The 19,797-nt window shown below is 41.6% G+C and overlaps 1 pseudogene across 1 annotated transcript; it reads right to left on the bottom strand.

Annotated features, from left to right (window-relative positions):
* Window positions 1-615: 615 nt before the first annotated feature.
* Window positions 616-5,893, bottom strand: LOC145093854 (putative disease resistance RPP13-like protein 1; annotated as a pseudogene). Its single transcript, XR_013703114.1, has 3 exons — window positions 2,034-5,893; window positions 1,156-1,303; window positions 616-976 (listed from the first exon to the last, which is right to left on the bottom strand). The product of XR_013703114.1 is annotated as a putative disease resistance RPP13-like protein 1 (transcript).
* Window positions 5,894-19,797: the final 13,904 nt, after the last annotated feature.

The following is a 19,797-nucleotide window of genomic DNA, read 5'->3' as shown; positions in this document are numbered from 1 at the left end:
CAAAAACAAGACAGTCTGCTTTTACTCATTTCTTATAATTAGATTTGAAGGATCATTCCGATTTTTGGACAAAACTCGGTAACAATATTAATAATAATAATTGAAATATTATTTGCAACTTCTCAACGTTTAATCCTCGATATGAATTGTTAGGTGCTTGCTTATGTGAAAACGTTCTGGATATTTAATCATAAATGTTATCTATCTATTCATTCGTGTGGCATTGCTAAATAATTCGTTATTAATTCATAATAATAGTTATCGGATTGCTTAAAGTCTGAATTTCAACAACCCTATCATCAAGATTATTTGAAGGAAATGAAAGGCCATTTGTTGAGGAAGGCCATCACACACATGTTCTATTTCATTGTCTAAATTAAAAATCAAGAAGAGGAAACGGTCAACAGATCAAGGTATGGTTATCTTTACATCTTGATGATTTAATAATATGGTTTCCATCCATGGACTATGGTTTATATTTATTTAGGCCAACAAAAGATGGCATCATATACAAGAAACCAGCCTCAATGACTAATGTCAAACCATATTTCCAGTTCTTAAGTACAATCGATTTTAAATTTCTCTTAGACTTGAATATCTAAGTAGAATCCACTTATATATCAATACTAAAGTTATAAAAATCAATCAGCTCAATATCATCATTTTATATACAAAGAGATCAATAAACAGAGGCATCGTTGGTGGAGTTAATAATGAGTAGCCACCTTACTTTGATTATAACCAGAAGAAGTCAACTTTGGAAGCTACATAATGATTTTTCAATCTGCAAGCAGCTTGAGAGGAACCAGCCTTGTAGATCTGATGCACCACCAGCATTTAATCTTGTATTTCCTCTTGAACCTTTTATTTCTAAAAAGTTTTGCATCCACAGACATCAAATCTCTTACTACTTGGCTGTAAATCGTGTGAATCAGTAACTGTTTTGATATATCTTGCAATCCTCATTGGCTATTCCCTGTTCACACCAAAATCATGTTCATGTGAAAAACCAAATCATTTTATGATATTGAGAAAAATTCTTTATGCTGAGATAATATCAAAAACCTGCATTTGGAATAAAAGCAAAATCAACTACTAAAATTATGCCTATTTAAATTTTAAACTAAAACAAGTCAAAGGTAGAGAGAGTAATACCTTCATATTACTTTTGTAATCCCTAGGGGATATGCCAGTAGCAGCATCTTCTACCAATCCTTGCTTTCTACAGATTTTTGAAATTGAGAACTGAAGCAACAACAATGTTGAAGTCCCATTGGACATGATTCCAGTTTCTTGTAGTGTTCTGACCAATTTCACAAAGAAACATGAGTTACAAAAGTTATATGGGAAAGAGTATAAGTTATTCTATGTTTTTTGTTCTGGTGCATGTCAATCTAACTCTCAAACATAGAAAACAGAATAAATCAAATTTGAACGATACAATTAAGCATCCATACATTTGACCCATTAATCTCTGGAGTTAAATGGATCCTCAAATAATTAAGCAGTATATATCTTGACATTTTCTAATGGGTGAAGTCATATGAAGCTATTAGGAAATACAGTGCATTATTTAAGAAATCTTATGTATCTAAAGTGATTCATAATCTAAACATATTTGTGTTTGTTTGTAGTTTATTAAATTGTTATTATCATGATTTCAGAATCAAAATTGTACAACTTCAACAATTAATGAAACTTCTACAACCAATCCAAGTTAACAATCTAATTTGGAATTTCACATATACTATTTTTATTCTTAAGATATGTACGTGTGTTAACCATTCTGATTTATTTTGATATCTAATTGGCTCTTCCATGTACAAAACTTTAATCGTATTCAGCGACAAAAAAACAGAAAGAGAAAACCAATTTCATGTCCATATGAACAACAATATATTAAGACAAAAACATAACTTTTGATTATATACATACTTATGGTGACATAATATTTGCATATGTTTTTGGAAAGAAAGCAAAGTCAGTTACTATAGTTATGACTATTAAAACCAGGGGGCGGGGGAGGTGCATACCTTCACATTAACTTGGTAATTCCTCAGAATATGTCAAGTAAGGGGATATGGGCAATGAGGGGCCACCAGTAGGAGCCTTCTTTACTACACCGTTCTTGTAGATTTGGGCAACTATAGATTCTCAAACTCAAAAGTGAAGGCAACAACATTTCTGGTAGATCTAACGTCTTTGGGCACTTGTAAATGCATAATTTCTTGAGGGAGATGAGGTGTTGGAGTCCCGCTGAAATTGATTCCAGTTTCTCAAATTCATCTATGCCAAGATACGTAAGAGTTGAAGGAAGAAGATGGGATAATTGACTAAAATTACTCAGATCTGCTCTAACACCCAATAACTGTAGTTCAACAAGTGAGGTTGGAAAATTTTGTGGGCCCCACTCTGTGATTGGCTTGTTCAGCCCCCCTATATTAAGGTCACTCAATTTTGGAGGCCAAAGCCCACAAGGGAATGAAGCATCCATACTTGGACAATTTGTTATTGTCAGATGTTTTAAGGCAGTGAGATTGGGCAACTCGTGGTCTGGAAATGACTCTATCTCTGGACAATCTGTTATTTCCAATTTGGTGAGGTGAATGAAGCGACTCAATTCAATGACCGATTTCAGGTTTGGCCAACAACTTATCTCTACAGATTCAAGCATGGTCATGCTTGAGTTCATAAGCACCCTAGTCACATCTTCTCCTCCCACCACATTATCTAATAGTTTCTTACAACCATCAATCGTAACTGACTTGAGTTTCTGCGCTCCTGATGGAAAAGAAACAGACGTAATCGAATGACACCCACGTATATTCAACGTCTCAATGCTATCTGGGCAACTGCAACGCTCCAATCTGTGACAAAACTTTACTTCCAAGATCCTAAGAGATGTTAGGTGGCTGCCACAGTTGTTCTCAATCTCTCCTAAACTCACCAAATTTGAACACAAATACACTACCAACTTCCTTAAATTTACAAGTACCTTACTTGACTTTTCTTCAGATTCCCACAAGTATCTTATTTCATTACACCGTTCAATTTTTATTTCTTCAACTGTCCCAAGATACTCTATAACACCTCTCCACAGCTGGTCAGTTAGACCAGGGATGTAACTTATATTAAACTGGGTGACTGATGAAGTTACACCAACTATACTTGTTAGCATTTCATGACCACAGTTATTTATTGTTAGCTCCCTTAGTGATGGTAGTGCTTCAAGTGAGATTTTAACCAACTTAGGACAATCACTTATCCAAAGCTTTCGAAGACATGGAAAATCTGTACCTGACCATACCACCCATTCCTGCATATTAACAAAAGATAGACTTTCAAGTGAAGGGAATGCAAGACCATTTCCAGGTAATTCCGAGCCTACAACCTTCACTTCATCCATGCCATGAATAGACAACTTCTTTAGTGAAGGTAGCTGCCCAAGTGGTGGTAGAGATGTACATTTTTTGCAACCATGTATCGACACACAAGCCAACCGAAGAAATGAGGGATCCCCAACCCAATTTGGAAACTCTTTACCTCCAAATGACACTATTCCAAGCTTTATCAAATCATCATTGTGAGGCTTCAGCCCACAGAGGACCTCCTTTTCAAGTGTTTCCTTTCGAGAACAATCAAATACATCACTCCATTCCACCTCTAACTCACTTATCCTCTTTTGGGAAAAGTTTAGTTCTTGTGCATGCATTGCACTTTGCACTTTTTCCAGCCCAGTAATGAAAATTTTTCCTTGGAGATATTTTAAGTCTTTAAGGCTGGTCATTGAAAATCCATCGTCTCCTTCAATAATGATTTTAGAGAGAGTTTGTAGGCTTTTCAACTCAGCAATACCTAAGGGCATTTTCTTCACAAGCGGAGTACACCTAAAGTCAAAATGACGCAAATTCTTAAGCTTTGAGAAGTTCCCAGGCAAGTTAGCTAAAAAAGTGCAGCGATAAACTATCAATGTCTCTAAATTATACAGACGACACACATTTTCTGGTAAACTTCTGATGTGGGTACGACATAAGTTCAGATAACACAAGTGCTTCATACTACCAACACACTCTGGAACCTCGCTTATTGTCAGGTAACTCAGGCATAGAACCCTTAGTAATGGTAACTGTTGAGCTAAGTTGGCCAAAATCTTATCTGAAAAGCTGAATGATCCAGGATTTGTGTGCCTCGTAGAATCCAATGCTAGGAATGTTCTCACATTTGTAGCTCTTTTGAATGCCTCGAACCTTTCATAACCCATGAAATCATCACACTGGAATGATATATGGCGGTACTTTTCCAAAGTTTTCTTCCTAAATTCCTTTTTTACCTCAATGTCTAACCTTGAAAAAAAATCTCCAGCAACAGACATAGCCAAGTCATTCATGAGATCATGCATCACAAACAACGATTTGTCACCAGGCAGGTGTTGAAAAAACGACCTTGACAACAACTCTTCAAAATATTCGAGACCCAAACGCTCCATTGACTTGCTTGTAGTCGATTGGTGCAAAAACCCTTCAGCCATCCACAATAAAATCAACTCCTCCTTCTCAAACTCGTAGTCCTTGGGGAACAAGGAGCAGTATGCAAAACACATTTTCAAAGAGGCAGAAAGATCATGGTAACTTAGTCTTAGAGCCGGAACAATCTCATCTCTATTTCCTAAACTCCATATCTCACTATCCAACAGCTCTTTCCATGCTTCTTCATCTGTTTTGGTCCTCAATAACCTCCCAAGTGTTCTTAAAGCCAAAGGCAAGCCATCACATTTTTTCACAAACCCTTCACCAAGTGGTCTAAGTGTCGGATGTGAGTCAAAGTTAGCTACACCCAATGCATGTTGAGCAAACAAAGTCAGAGCATCGTCATGTGACAGACTCTGTAGTGAGTCTACATGAGCATAACCCAGCTTTTTGAGCAATTGCTCCTTCCGAGTCGTCATGATAACTTTACTTCCAGGAGCTCCCACAAGAAATGGGCCCACTAATTTTTCCCAGTCATCATAGCTTTCAGACCACACATCATCTAAAACTATTAGAAATAGTTTGTTCATAAGTTGCTGTTTAAGAGCTTCTTGAAGCAGATTTAAATCTGCAAATTCCTTGTTTTCCCCAGTCACAGATTGATAAATAACTTTGCTTATACTGGAGATATTGAACTCATCGGAAACACAAACCCAAGCCCTGAGTTCGAAGTGATCCTTCACTTCCTTTTCGTCATACAAAAGTCTAGCTAGAGTTGTTTTACCTACTCCACCCATACCAACTATGGGCACGACACTAAAGTTCTGATGACTACAGGATTCATCTTTACCCACCAAAAGTTGTTGAACCAATGCCTTCTTATGACCTTCACGTCCAACAATACTACTTGCATCTACCAAACATGCCTCGTATCTTACAATTTTGGGTTTTCATTTGTCACTACAATTAAACCAAGATCATTTTTTGCGTCCACTAGTTCTTGTAACCTGGTGCTAATATCATCTAACTTATATTGCATCCTACTACTTAATGAGAACTTGCTGCAACATTTTGGGATTAGCTTTCTTACTTTGCTGGTGGTGGCTCCCGATACCTCGGTCAACTCACGATGCATAGCTTCAGTTGCCAAATCGTCAAGTAGGTCATCTATGTCGTAAGCCAAATGCTGGAGATCATTCAGCCATGCTTTAACAGCTTCATCAGTTATTTCCTTATGAGAAGCATCATTAAGCAGAGCGTGGATCTGGCCTAATGATCTTTTCAATTCTTGAGCTCGGAATCGATTCCTTTGGCACGAGCAATTTTCTTCAAAGCTTCAGAAGCCAGCTTTTCAAAGACCACCGTGAAGAAGGTAGAAACAACAATTTCAGCCATTGCTTATAGTGAAATGGAAGCACTGGTATGTATTAGGGATGTAGATGAAAATAGTGTTCGGGAAAGAAGGATTAAGCCTTGTTTTATAGTAAAAATCATGGTATGATGCTATAGGCTTATAGCTATTATATTTTTAATAATTTTTTGTACCATTCTTCTAGTTGGCAGCTGGGCACCACTATTTTTCGTCACGTGACTTCTCAACGTGGCCTGTGCTTCTCTTTATAATAATGACTTTTTTTTATTATTAAGTACCAGTTTGAATAACCCAACATCAATGTTTTAAAACCCGGGTTTTTAGTTGACCCGGTGTGATCACCGGTTCACGGGTCAATCAGTTCAACCGGTTGAACCGCTGGGTCAACCCGGTTTATGATTTTTTTCTATTTTTATATATTTTTACTTTCATGCATAATCCATAAACATATAAAACCAATAATTTGATGTCCACAAAGTTTAAACATTGAAAAACATTAAAGAAACCGCAAACGGCTTGTTGTTTTGGCGTTCGATACTTGTATCCAACTATCCAAACCCTATTAAAACGGGTCAATCCGGTTTTAACCGGTTCGATATAAGCGGTCGAACCGCAGTTTAGGGAAAACCCGGCCGGTTCGATCCGGTTCGTATTTTTACAAAAAACCGGTCTTAATTGACCCGCCTTCTACACCGGGTCACGGTCCAACCGGTTCAACCGGCCGGGTTGACCCGGGTTTTAAAACATTGCCCAACATTGATGCCTTAATAACTAATAAAGAAGTAAATTACAGTTTTGGTCCATGTGCTACAAACTATACAAAAATCTCGAGATGTGGTCATAGTTTTGGAAATTTGACTCAGTGTTGAAAAATCAATCAGCTTTTTGGTCCTTATTTTACCATGCTTGCATACCAAATGACTATAATGCCTATGTTTTTGTCTTCTTTTGATTTTATACTTTCTTGTTATTTAGAATTATTATTGGAGTAAATGATAGCATAACACAAGCACCTTATATCACCACCACCATCATTTATCACCACCTCCCACTCAAATCTGAAACAAATAAATCGAAATCCAAATTTTAACAGGAAACAAACACATCGAAATTCCAGATTGACCCCAAATATAGGAAACTAACTAAATGAGGGTAGAAATCCCAAATTGAAATCACTAGTGGGTGTCGGCCTGTCGGGCTCTCCATCATTGGATGCTGCCGCCTTGCCGACCACTGTCGCTCTGGTTTTCAAGCAAAAAGAAATAAAGACAAAGAGGGGTTGGTCGGTGTTGTAGGGGATATAGAAAAAAAAAAAAAAAAAAAAAAAAAAAAAAGAGGGGGAGGGGTGTCATGTTATAAAAGGGTTTATGGTGGAGTTCTGGATTCTCAATGGATCACTTAGGTTCTCATTTCAAACTTATTTCTAACTTTATGCCCGGGTTATCAGAATTCCGGTCTAAGATAATTCAAAATGACACTTACGAATCTAGGCACAAAAATATGAGCCAAATTGCTAAAAGGATTATTAGCTTGTTCGAGAAAAAGAAGAACTGAGAAAAATCCCTAACCACTTACAGAAAATAGTTGTATTTATACTTGACAACTAGGGTTTCAATTAGGGTTCTCATCTTCGGAAGTGGTCAAGCAATCCTGAAATTAATGGCATGATTGATGGTTTCAAAAACTGACGAGAATTGCCAGTTTTATCATATAAGTTATGTTTAAAGTCTTTCCATGATGGTGAAAGTTTATCAATCACGCTTGACACATCAATCGATTCATCCATATTCATTTTGTGTAGTTTGAATTGACCCATAATGCGAAGCAGTTCGTTGTATTGGTCCACGATAGACCTTGAATCAACAATTGTATAGTTATTAAGGTTGCTACCATGAACTTCTTGCTAGAAGCATCATCAACGATGTACTTTGATTCAAGGATGTCCTACAATTCCTTGGCACTTTTAGCATCACCATGGTTATTGAATAAGAAATCATACATATAATTTAAAATATGACATCTGCAGATGTAGTGTAACATCCCGGAATATCAAGAGTAGAGTCGAAGGGTTAAAAGTTTATTTGGGAAAGGGCTACTCGGCGATTCCACGAGTGGACTCAACGAGTAGGGTCGCGACTCTGGTCGCGTGTCAAGTGGCCAACTCGGCGAGTCAGCGGCTGGACTCGGCGAGTTGGTGCTGAGTGGAGAAAACCCTAATTTCGGAGGATGGGCCCTATATAAAGGACATTATACCCTCTCCCCAGCCTCCTTACCCTCCCTTGAAGTCCAGAAAACCCTAGAAACGCGATTATGAAGGATTTGAGTGCATTTAAGCCTTGGAGAATAGATTTTGGAGGAGATCTTGGAGAGTTAGGAGGCTTGGAGCAAGGGGCTTCGCTAAGATTCGGATTTCTTTGCTGTTGAGGCTTCCTTTTGAGGTATTATCTCATTTCTTAGGCTGCTATTCATCTAGATTCATCATTTTTGGTATGTGTGGGAAGTTTAGCTTGTGGTATCTTGAGTTTGAAGGATAGATTTGAGGTTGCTACCACAGATCTGGAATGGAGAAGGTCGGGAGTGCATTAAAGTCACCGTTCTTGAGTGTTTGGTGAAGTCATCTTATCCCAAACCCTAGCCCTAGAGTGTAAATGCCTAGATCTCTTTGGATTCACGTAAAGTTTTCCACTTTACGTGATGGATGGGTTGTAGGAGGGTAGATCTACGTTTTGGATCAATTGCATCGCTTGGAAGGTTTCTGTATGGGATGAGATCTAGAGGCACTCGGCGAGTCACAAAGGTGTACTCGGCGAGTTGCTTGAAGATGGGTTGGAACTCGGCGAGTTGGAAGAACAACTCGGCGAGTAGGTTGAAGATAGCCTTGGACTCGGCGAGTCTGGTCGTGAGGTCCAAGCTTATTCTGGTTGAGCTGTGACTCGGTAAGTCAAGGGATGACTCGGTGAGTCGAGTGAGAAAGGACTCAGAGTTGCTGGACTCGGCGAGTCTCGGGGTGACTCGGCGAGTTGAGTCGCGGATGTGGGAAGTTCTGTGTATGTGGGCTCGACGAGTCATTGGGTTGACTCGGCGAGTAGAGTCAGTCAGGGGTTGACTTTGACCTTGACTTTGACCAAGAGTTGACCAGTTATTTTCAAGGGGCATTTTGGTAATTATGGATATTATTTTGAGTTCAATGTTTTGGTGGTTGGCCAGTGGTGGAGATCTTATCAGTGGTCAGAGCATCTCGGGTTTATCTGTTCAGTCGGCAGTTGCGAGGTGAGTTATCCTCACTATATCAACAGGGTCTAAGGCACCAGGGTCGGCCCTTTATCGGGTTGAGATCCGGGTATTTGTTGTTATGTTATTGCTCTGATATGTTTGCATCCTGGTAGCTAGGATGGTATATGTTAGAGACCTGGTTAAGGTCGGTATCCTGGTATGTATGCTGATGCTATGCTAGTGACCGGTTAGGTCGGTATCCTGGTTAGGATGATGATATGTTATGTGATTAGCTAGATCGGCGTGTTGACTGTGAATTGTTATATGATTGTATGTTTATGTGCACATGGTTGTTGGACTGGGGTTGGGTTGAGGCGGGTCCTGCTTTGTGTTGTAGGCGAAGATACCCAGGGCGGACCGGTTGTCCTGAAGGCCCAGCGAGTGGTCTGGATAGGCTGTAGGTCCCCAAGAGGGCGGACCAGACGTGCCGAGGCTCGGAGAGTGGACCAGGCCGACTGAAGGCCCAGTGCGGGCGGACCAGTCATACTGTAGACTCAGAGAGTGCACCAGGTGGATTGAAGGCCCGGAGCGGGCGGACCAATCACACTGTAGACTCGATGTATATGGCTAGACTCGAAGGGTGGACCAGGTGGACTGTTGGCCGGTGCGGTGGACCAGTCACACAGTAGACCCGAAGTGCATGGTTGTTCTGTGTTCTGTTATGATATGGCATGTTATGTGTGTATGGTATATGTGGTTGGTATTTTGGGGATATCTCACTAAGCTTTCGGGCTTACAGTTGTGGTTCAATGTTTTTCAGGTTCTTCAGAAGACCGTGGCAAGGCAAAGGCATGATCGTACCGCTCCTCATGATTATGTTTTGTGATATGATTCTGGGAATACTCTAAAGTAATTGTATTGAAAACTTTTTTGTAATAATTTTATGAAATCGGGATGTTTTTGAAAAGTTTAAATTGGTTGGAATTTTATGGTAGTTACAAGCTGGTATCAGAGCCTTGGTTTGAGTGAATTGGAGGAACATTCGTGTGAATCCAGTCTCAAATCAGGGAGAGTTTTTTAAAAGAGAATTTAAAATGGTTTTCAAAATGAAAGGAGGACGCGAAGGTATGATCAGCCGGAGCCAGTAAGTAACCCCAAAATACCATACATGATATTTGTTTTGAGCTTTGATAGAACAACATGCTAGTACTAGGCTAGAGATCTTCAGGGTTTCATGATAGTGTTTCCTGATTTATGATGTCTGCTAGCCTAGGGTCCTCTGTGGGAGATTTTCGGTGTTCCTCTAGGAGTGAGGATTGAGCGCTTGTTATGTATGTTTTTCACTAGGGTGTTGTGGTAGTACTTCATACAAATATGGGTAGGTGTGGAAGGTAGTATGGGCCCGTACTACTGAAAGCACAGGACCCATACGCGTATCAGGGAAACCATGACCTCTAGGGTTGGGTTGAGAGTTGATTCCCGGGATAGTGGGAAGTGTCTGAGATTTTATGGTGTTTTTCAGTATGGTAATCACGAGGCATGCTGGGAGCGGATCCGGGTCAGGATCAGGAGCCGGAGAGGGCGGTCAGGGTGGGTCAGTACTGCCCGAGGTTATTGGTCAGATGAGCACAGGCAAGTTGGATGCTAGGATCCGTGAGATCCTGCATGATGAGGTTGTTGCGTTGTTCTGGGCCGAGCTTCCAGAACAGTTGCCAGAACTGTTTGGGTCGATCAAGACCGCCATGGTTGAGTATTTTGATGAGCGCTATGCGGCTCTCACTGAGACGGCTGCCGCGGCGGCTACATCGGCTGTAGCAGCGGCAGAGGAAGGAGCCGGTCGAGGTTTTCAGTATCAGGACTTCGATAATACGAAGCCTCCTACCTTTGATGGAGTTCAGGACCCGATTGTTGCTATGAGATGGTTTTCGGACGTAGAGGGGTGTTTCTTCACGTGTTCATGCCCTGCTAATCAGAGGGTGAGGTGTGCTCTGAACCTGTTGAGGCTCGGGGCGAAGGATTGGTGGAGATTGACCACGGGGTCATATTCGGATGCGCAGAGGGTTGCGGTTTCATGGGATCAGTTCAGAGAGATGTTCAACACTCGTTATGTGCCGCGGGTTGAGAGGGAGAGATTGGCTCAGGAGTTTCTTGAGATGAAGCATGATTCGGAGTCGGTGACGGAGATCACTAGGATGTTCACTGAGAGGGTGATGTTTTGCCCTGAGTTCGCTTCGGAGCAGGCTCAGATGTCCCGATATCTGAGTATGCTCAAGAGAGATATCAGACAGTTTGTGTCTACGCAGAGGTGCGAGACTTTGTTGGAGTTGCAGGAGGCCGCCAGGTGGCGTGAGTTGGAGATTGAGTTGCAGTTGTGTGAGCTGAGGCAGGCTCCGGTGCAGTCGCAGTCGACGCCGAAGCGGCACAGGACAGTTGATTCTAGGGTGGGAGACCAGAGCAACCACAGTTGTGGGAAGTATAGGAAGGGTCACACCGGAGTTTGTGGGTCCGGTGGTGCATGCCGCAAGTGCGAAAAGGAGGGGCACTATGCGAGGGATTGTCGGCAGTCAGCCCCGGTTCGGGATTTGAGGATTTGTTATCATTATCATCAGGTTGGGCACTTGAGGGTCAACTATCCATAGCTTGCTGCAGGACCAGTGCAGGCTCCAGCACCGGCCACATTGAGGATCAAGGGCGAAGGTTAGGGTGGAGCGGAGCCCCCAAGGGCTCAGGGTCGTGTTTTTCAGCTTACAGCAGAGGAGGTCAGAGCAGTGTCGGATGCAGCTGTGGGTATGTTTCTTTCTTGATATCTTGTTATCTTGTGATTTTTGTGGAGTATTGTTTATTTGCTAGTCTCATTGTGTGGTTTTCGGTATGGTATTCGTTGTTCTTTGAGGGTTATGGTATGGTTATGGGTTTAGTGTTGGGAATTTCGTTGGTTATCATTCATGAGGGTTATTAGTGGAAGTCTGGCGGTTGGTCGGAATACCAGGTAGCATCTGTAGTCTGAGGATTGGTTAGCTGAAAATTGAGTTTCTTTCGAGCTTCGGATGATCAGTGTTGATATGTGATTTTGTGAAGGTTGCTCGTGCTTGCGGGACGCAGTTCGCGTGTAACTGTTTGTGTTGAGAATGGTTGTTGAGGGAGGTCGGTGAGGGCGACCGGTGATTGATAGTCAGTGTTATAAGTGGGGGAGAATTGGAAAATTCTCTGGAAGATCGATGAGCATGGGAGGTTGTTTAGCTGCTTGGGATTCAGCAGTGTTCTGTCAGCCAAGAGCGTAGGCTGGTATGAGTAAGTGGCAGGCATGCGGGGCGGGATACAGACCTAGGGCATTTATTATGGAGGGCCTGGGATCAGGCCAGGATTGAGTAAGTATGATGGAGATAGAGTTCGGAACCCCTAGAGGGCTAGAACAATATGCATCGGAGGGTTTCCTGGAGGGATAACTCAGAGGGATGAATGCTAGTTGAGCGGTCCGGGTAGACTGAAGGTCGGTAGGCGTACCAGTCAGGCCGAAGGCTCGGAGAACTGTCCAGCCAGGCTGAAGGCCCTGGAGGGCGGTCCAGATCGGCTGAAGGTTCTGAGAGTGGTCCAGATTGGTTGAAGGTCGGTATCCTAGTATGTAGGCTGATGCTATGCTAGTGACCAGTTAGGTCGGTATCCTGGTTAGGATGATGATATGTTATGTGATTAGCTAGATCGGCGTGTTGACTGTGAATTGTTATATGATTGTATGTTTATGTGCACATGGTTGTTGGACTGGGGTTGGGTTGAGGCGGGTCCTACTTTGTGCTGTAGGCCAAGATACCCAGGGCGGACCGGTTGTCCCCAAGGCCCAGCGAGCGGTCCGGATAGGCTGTAGGCCCCCAAGAGGGCGGACCAGACGTGCCGAGGCTCGGAGAGTGGACCAGGCCGACTGAAGGCCTGGTGCGGGCGGACCAGTCATACTGTAGACTCAGAGAGTGGACCAGGTGGATTGAAGGCCTAGAGCAGGCGGACCAATCACACTGTAGACTCGATGTATATGGCTAGACTCGGAGGATGGACCAGGTGGACTGTTGGCCGGTGCGGCGGACCAGTCACTGTAACATCTGGAATTTCAGGTATTATATTTATTCATTTTATTTTGAGTTTTGTGGAAAAACTCGGCGAGTTGGTGCGAAGACTCGCCGAGTAGAGACGCGATTTCTCACCTGGATTAATGACCGGACTCGACGAGTCACATTGGTGGACCCGGCGAGTCTGCGTTGTTTAATGAAACCCTAATTTCTCGTGTTTGGGGCCTATTTAAAGGGCCTTATGGCCGTCATTTGTGCTCACCAGTCCCCAGAGTGAAACCCTAGTGAGCTTGAGCGTTTGGAGTGAGATAAGGAGCCATTGTTGACCTTGAAGGTGTTATCTAGCAAGGGAAAGGAAGCAATAGCCAAGGGGAAACAAGATAATCAACTTCCTGAAGATCTGAGGTCCAGAACATCACGTTTGAGGTACTATTTTCGAACCATTCTCTGTTATGGTGATGTTCATGTTGATTTAGGGCTTATTGAGCCCTTTTGTGGCTAGATCTAGTGCTTCCTTGGTCCCTTAAGCGAGTTAGGTTCTGGATCTGGACCCTTGGAGGTCCAGAGTGTCCCTTTGTCCAAGCTTTTTATGAATCCATGGAGGTTTTGGATTGGGGTCTTTGTGCTTGAGGTCAAAACACCATTTATGAGTCATTAGGTGTGTTATGAGCGCCAAGACATGAACTTTACGTGATGAATAAGCTTGGAAGGACTGGATCTATGAGTTAGTGAAGCATATCTGACCTTAGAAGTTCGTTTGGGGTTGTGCATGGAATGCACTCGCCGAGTTCATTTCCAGACTCGACGAGTTGGTGCGGGTTGTTCAGTGATTTTGAACCAGGGTTTGAGTAGCCGAGTCGGGTGAGTGACTCGGTGAGTCGGAAGGGACTTAGAGGAATCAGGTCCCCGTAGAGACTCGGCGAGTACACGCCAGACTCGACGAGTTGAGTTGACTGTTGACCATTGACCAGAGTTGATCAGTGTTCACTTGATAGGGTTAGTCAACCTTAGTTGGGAAAGTGTTAATTAGAGATGTATTGTGTTATAGGAGGACTATAGCTCGGGAGATCGAGCACTAGTGATTTCAGGAATTTGCGAGTTATCGAGATACGCGAGGTGAGTCTCCTCACTATACTTTACCTTGAGTAGGTAATCAGAGTTATGTGACAGAATATTTGTATGCTATATGTATGTTATGTGTTGTACTGCATTTTTTCTATGTGATTTATGATGTGCATGTTTATAGAGTTGGAACCGGAAGGTTCATAGAGTTAGAACCAGAGGGTTCACAGAGTAGGGTCCACGGACCCACAGAGTTATAGCTTCAAGTGGCTAATATGTGCTATGTCTGGTATTTCGGGGAGCTCACTAAGCTTTGTGCTACAGTGTTTGGTGTTATTTGTTTCAGGTACTAGTGATGACCGTGGGAAGGCGCCGGCCTGATCAGTACACACACGGGACTTTTATGTTATGAGATCTTGGGATTTTTATATGTTATGGATTTGAGTTTCAAACACTGATGTTTTTATGAATACTAAATGAATTATGCTTTTATAAAATGCGAAAAAAATGTTTTGAAATTTACGGTGTTACAAGTTGGTATCAGAGCCAGGGCACGGGTCGATGTGTTCGAAGGGGACGTCGAACCCTATAATGGGGGGTGAAAGTGGGTTAGATCTGATCCCACATCGCCTGGGAAGGAGAACTAAGTATTCCTTATAAGGGGTGTGGATACCTTCCCTATCACAACGCGTTTAAAAGTCGTGAGGGCAGCAGATCCCATAAGAACTCTGCAGTTAAGCGTGCTCGGGCGGGAGTAGTACCAGGATGGGTGACCCCCTGGGAAGTCCTCATGCCGAGTGGCCCAAAGCGGACAATATTGTGATACGTGCCAGAGAGGGATGTTACAGTCATACAGTAGACCCGAAGTGCATGGTTGTTTTGTGTAATGTTATGATATGGCATGTTATGCGTGTATGGTATATGTGGTTGGTATTTTGGGGATATCTCACTAAGCTTTCGGGCTTACAGTTGTGGTTCAATGTTTTTCAGGTTCTTCAGGAGACCGTGGCAAGGCAAAGGCGTGATCATACCGCTCCTCATGATTATGTTTTGTGATATGATTCTGGGAATACTCTAAAGTAATTGTATTGAAAACCTTTTTGTAATAATTTATGAAATCGGGATGTTTTTGAAAAGTTTAAATTGGTTGGAATTTTATGGTCGTTACATGTAGTCATCGACTCATCGTTGTCCCACGTGCTTCTCTCCCTGGTTTCTTCCAATGTCTCGCTTTCATTCACCTCTGGCCTGGGAGTATTCAACAAGTACGCAACTTTCAGTGTCGTCAGCATGAAGTGCATCTTCTTCTGCCAATACCTAAAATCATTGCCTTCAAACTTGTCCAGTTTGTTGAAGTTTGTAGTCAACTCGCAGATTGAATAAGCCATCTGCACTAGACACAAAATATCAATTTGATTGTAACGTCCTGAAAATCATAAGGTAAAAATTTCATTGTTAATACAATCAAACACCAAGTATCATTTACTCAAACATTTAGAAGTATTTCATAATAAAACCATTATCAGAGTACAAACCCAAAATCACAAAGTTGCGGAAGATGATGGGTGTGTGCGCTGCGATCAACTCGGACCCTTCCTTTAGAATCAGAAGTACTTGAAACCATAAACAATAAACCTTAAACACAAAGCTTAGTGAGCTCCCCAAAATGCCACATAACATACATACAATAGAGAATGTTATGTGCCAGCCATAGTCCTGCCATTATGCCATGAGCCATATCATGGTCTTTCTTTGCTATGGAGGGGCCAAAACCCTGGCTCTTACAGACAAGTTCGAAGAGCCATTTCCTAATCTTCCATGCAAGCATCACAAAGACAAGAAGCATACATTCTACAACTAACAATCTACTTAATTGTCAGGATCTGAACCCTGATCTTGCATACAGATTTTCCAGGAGCCACCTTCGGGTCTTTCATACAATGCCAAGGGCCACCCCTTGGTCTTTCAACAATACATAAGTCAATGGGTAGGCATTGGTGCCTTAGGCCCATATATATAGTGAGGAGACTCACCTCAGACTGCTAAAACCCACAAATAAATATCTGGCTACAAATCTGCTAAAATCCCCCGCGCTGTCAATCACAAAATAACATCCAACTAATAATTGGATCCCAATTCACACTAAGAGTCAAAATAAGGGTAAAAGACCTTTTTACCCTTGTCTGAACATGGTCCAAGGCCAAGGGCCAATCTACTTGTCCAAAAGCCCAAATTCTAAAATAATCACCCAAAGGACAAATATGGCGCAATTTTCCAAATTGGTCATAAAACCCATCATGGCCAATGGTCAAAAGGTCAACAAATCAATAAAGCCCAAACAAATTGAGTACACACTGCATACTCAGTTGGTACGCCCAGTGTACACCGAGTTGGCCCAGTACGTGATGTGCACTAGGAGGTACGCCCCGCGTATGCACACTGCTCACAATCCACTTAGAAAAGGTCTTAATCCCTTAATCCAAAGCGTCCAATACTCTAAACATGTTCCAAATCATGATTTAATCCATAAAGTTGTTGCTTTTGAGCTTTTGCATGGCTCAAAGGGTCCTAAATCCAAATTCTAACTTTACAACTTCAACAAGAGAACTAATACTCATGCATGGGTTGATATTATCCATTAAGATTGCATTTTCATGTATTTAGGACACCTAAAACGTCCAAATCTAGGGACCAAACTCCTGGAGAAAACTCATTTTCATAAAAGCAAACCGGTGAGACCAAAATGTGCTACAAACCACCCCAAACTAGATCCACCTAAAAGAGATGACAAGATTAAAGCTTTTTACCTTCAATAGGTTGAAAAAGATTAGTAACTTCTGGATCTCCAAGCTCCATTCCAAGTGATGATTCCTCAACAAGCTCCAATCTCTTCAAAATGCACAAAAACACTCCAAGATTCCTCACAATAGCTTAAGAGCTCCAAGGTGGTGGCTAAGGTTCGTGATTAGGGTTTAGGAGATATAGAGGTTGATAAGAGGCAAGACTCAAAGAACAAAAGAAGCTTAAATAAGGGTAAAACCCTAAAAATTAAGGTTTATATCTGAAGGGAGTACGCTCTGCATACCCCTTTGTACGCCTGACGTACTCAGAGGACATCCATGACCTAACCAACCACTATGCCCTGCGTACTTGGTGAGTACGCCCCGCGTACTCGACCAAGCTCCAAAACACTTAAATTTCAAACGGCCATAACTCCTTCTTCCTAAGTTTATTTTCGACGTTCTTTATATCCACGGAAAGGTAATGAGAAGATCTACACTTCTATCAAGTTATCCTTGCTTTAAGACTTCCCAAACAAAACACAAAATTCATAAAGACTCGAACTTCCTAATTACCGATACACCGTTGGGCTCTTAAACACAATCGAACATTCGGATCACTTAATCTATAATACCCTCATCCAAAAGGGGTTGTTCTCACTTCTCCCAAGGCATGAAGCCTTTGTAAGTGTCCAAGATCTAAACGGTTTTATGCTAGGTTGTTAGATCTAGTGTTTTGTCTCATTTTCTTCATGTATGAGTTGTTAGAACGGTGGGATTCCATCAAGTTGGAAACTTAATGGATCCTTGAGGTCCTATGTTCATCACATGGTTCTGATCTAAAAATGGAATGTGTTTTGGACCCTTGTATGTGAGGTTTGGTGATTTTTCTTCATTTTGACCCAAAATGAGATCTAGAAATGCATTAGACATGCATGTCCATAAAGCATCGATTTGTAGGTTCATTTTAGAGTTATAAGACCCCATGGAATGTTTGAATGCATGGGTTCAAGTATTAGGGTTGAATGCATTAAGATGTCCATTTTGCATGAGTCACGACGCATGATGTGACAAAGAGACTTTTCCTGATTGTTTAGGACTGGCTCGGTCAGCATGTGAGGGTATAGCCATCACGACGTAATGGTAATCTGGAACGAAAATGAATTGAGCTGAGACTAAGTTAAATCATGACTGAGTTGGGACCAGGTAGAATCTATTTTCCACAACGTGACCATGAGCTAATCACGACGTGAGGGTCAGCTAATGGAAGTGTTGACCGTTGACTTTGACCTTGACCATGGACTTGTTCACCTAGTTTGACTTTTGGTCAAAATGGCTAGTTTTGAAAGTTAGAATAAGGTGAGACCTTGTTTGACTCGATAGGTGTGCTGTAGTGTCATTCACATGGCAGTGAGCTGTGTTTTAGTTGATCACGTGAGATAGGTGAGTCTGTTCACTATAATATGTAGGATGCTAGCTGTGTTTGTGACTTTTGCTTGTATATGTTGGGCTAGGCCCATTTATTATATGTTGGGATGGGCCCATTAATATGTATGTTAGGTTGGGTCCTTTTGCATGATTGGGTTGGGCCCGTTTGTATGTATGTTGGGTTGGACCCATTTGCATGATTAGGCTGGGTTCATTTGTATATATGTTGGGCTAGCCCTATTTACAAGTTGTGTTGGGACCATTTGTATGGTATGTGGTATTTTGGAAACTCACTAAGCTTTGTGCTTACAGTTTGTGGCTTAAACACTTTTAGGTACTTCCATTTCCAAAGGGAAATGCCCGACTTGACTATACAACATCCCCTTATGAGTTCTGCATCGATGTTTATTTTACTCTGATGATTTTGATACATTTGTACCATGATTGGTTTTGAAACACATGATATATGGATTTTATGAATTTAAAACAAAGTTTTTATCAATATTTTTGAGACATTACTGATGGGTTTTATACAAACAATCATATATGTGCATGCAACCCTACATTGGATCTATGTTTTCTCTATTAGACATACAAGCATTGAACACAAAATAGAAAACCTTAATATGCATCTAATAATTTGAAATCTACATAAGAAGGATTAGAATACATACCTTTGTTGCTATATAGTAATAACAATTAAAACTTGAAGATCCTTCCTTTTGAGAACAAGTACCACAAGCGTAGTACCTCTAATGGCTCACAAACACACTAGGGCAAGAGGATGAATATGAGAGAGAGGAGATATGAGTCACTTGATCAAAACTTTGGCTCTTCTAGGGTTTCTTGGAGGTGCACGAATTCAACAACCCAAGGGGTCTATTTATAATTTAGGCTAGTTAGGGTTTTGAGGTGGAAACCCTAATCCCTTAGCTTAGGGCCTAAGCAAGTCTATGGACCCCTTCCTTAGGGCTTGGACAAAAATCTCTAGATCCTTCTAGGTATTTTTGGCACTCCCTAACAAGAGTGATCCAATTGCCCAAAACCACAACTATCAAATAATTACAAAACAGCCCCTGCACTTTTAATCGGTTCCTTTAATCTCAAAGTTAGTTCCAAATTAATTTCTGATTAAATACTAATTAATATATTATTCTTATAATATATTAATAAATCATTTTGATGCAACAATTTATTATTCCAAATAATAGACTCAGCCTCTCTCTCCAATAGTCATCATGTCTAGTTGTCAGTGTGAAGGCAACCCAAAAGGACCATGCTATTATCAAATCAAGCACATACCAATTATAGTTATGGGCTTAGACACCTAATCCAACAGTCTCCCACTTAGATACATCTAATAACTATAATTTCAATTATGAGTTCAAAATCTGACTAGCAATCGTAGCTCTTAAAAG

This window comes from Lactuca serriola, chromosome 3, assembly GCF_051521515.1.
Source record: "Lactuca serriola cultivar US96UC23 chromosome 3, Lser_US96UC23_V15, whole genome shotgun sequence".
Classification (NCBI taxonomy): Eukaryota; Viridiplantae; Streptophyta; class Magnoliopsida; order Asterales; family Asteraceae; genus Lactuca; species Lactuca serriola.
Note: the sequence above shows the minus strand (reverse complement) of the source record. Positions and strands in the feature narration are given on the sequence as shown.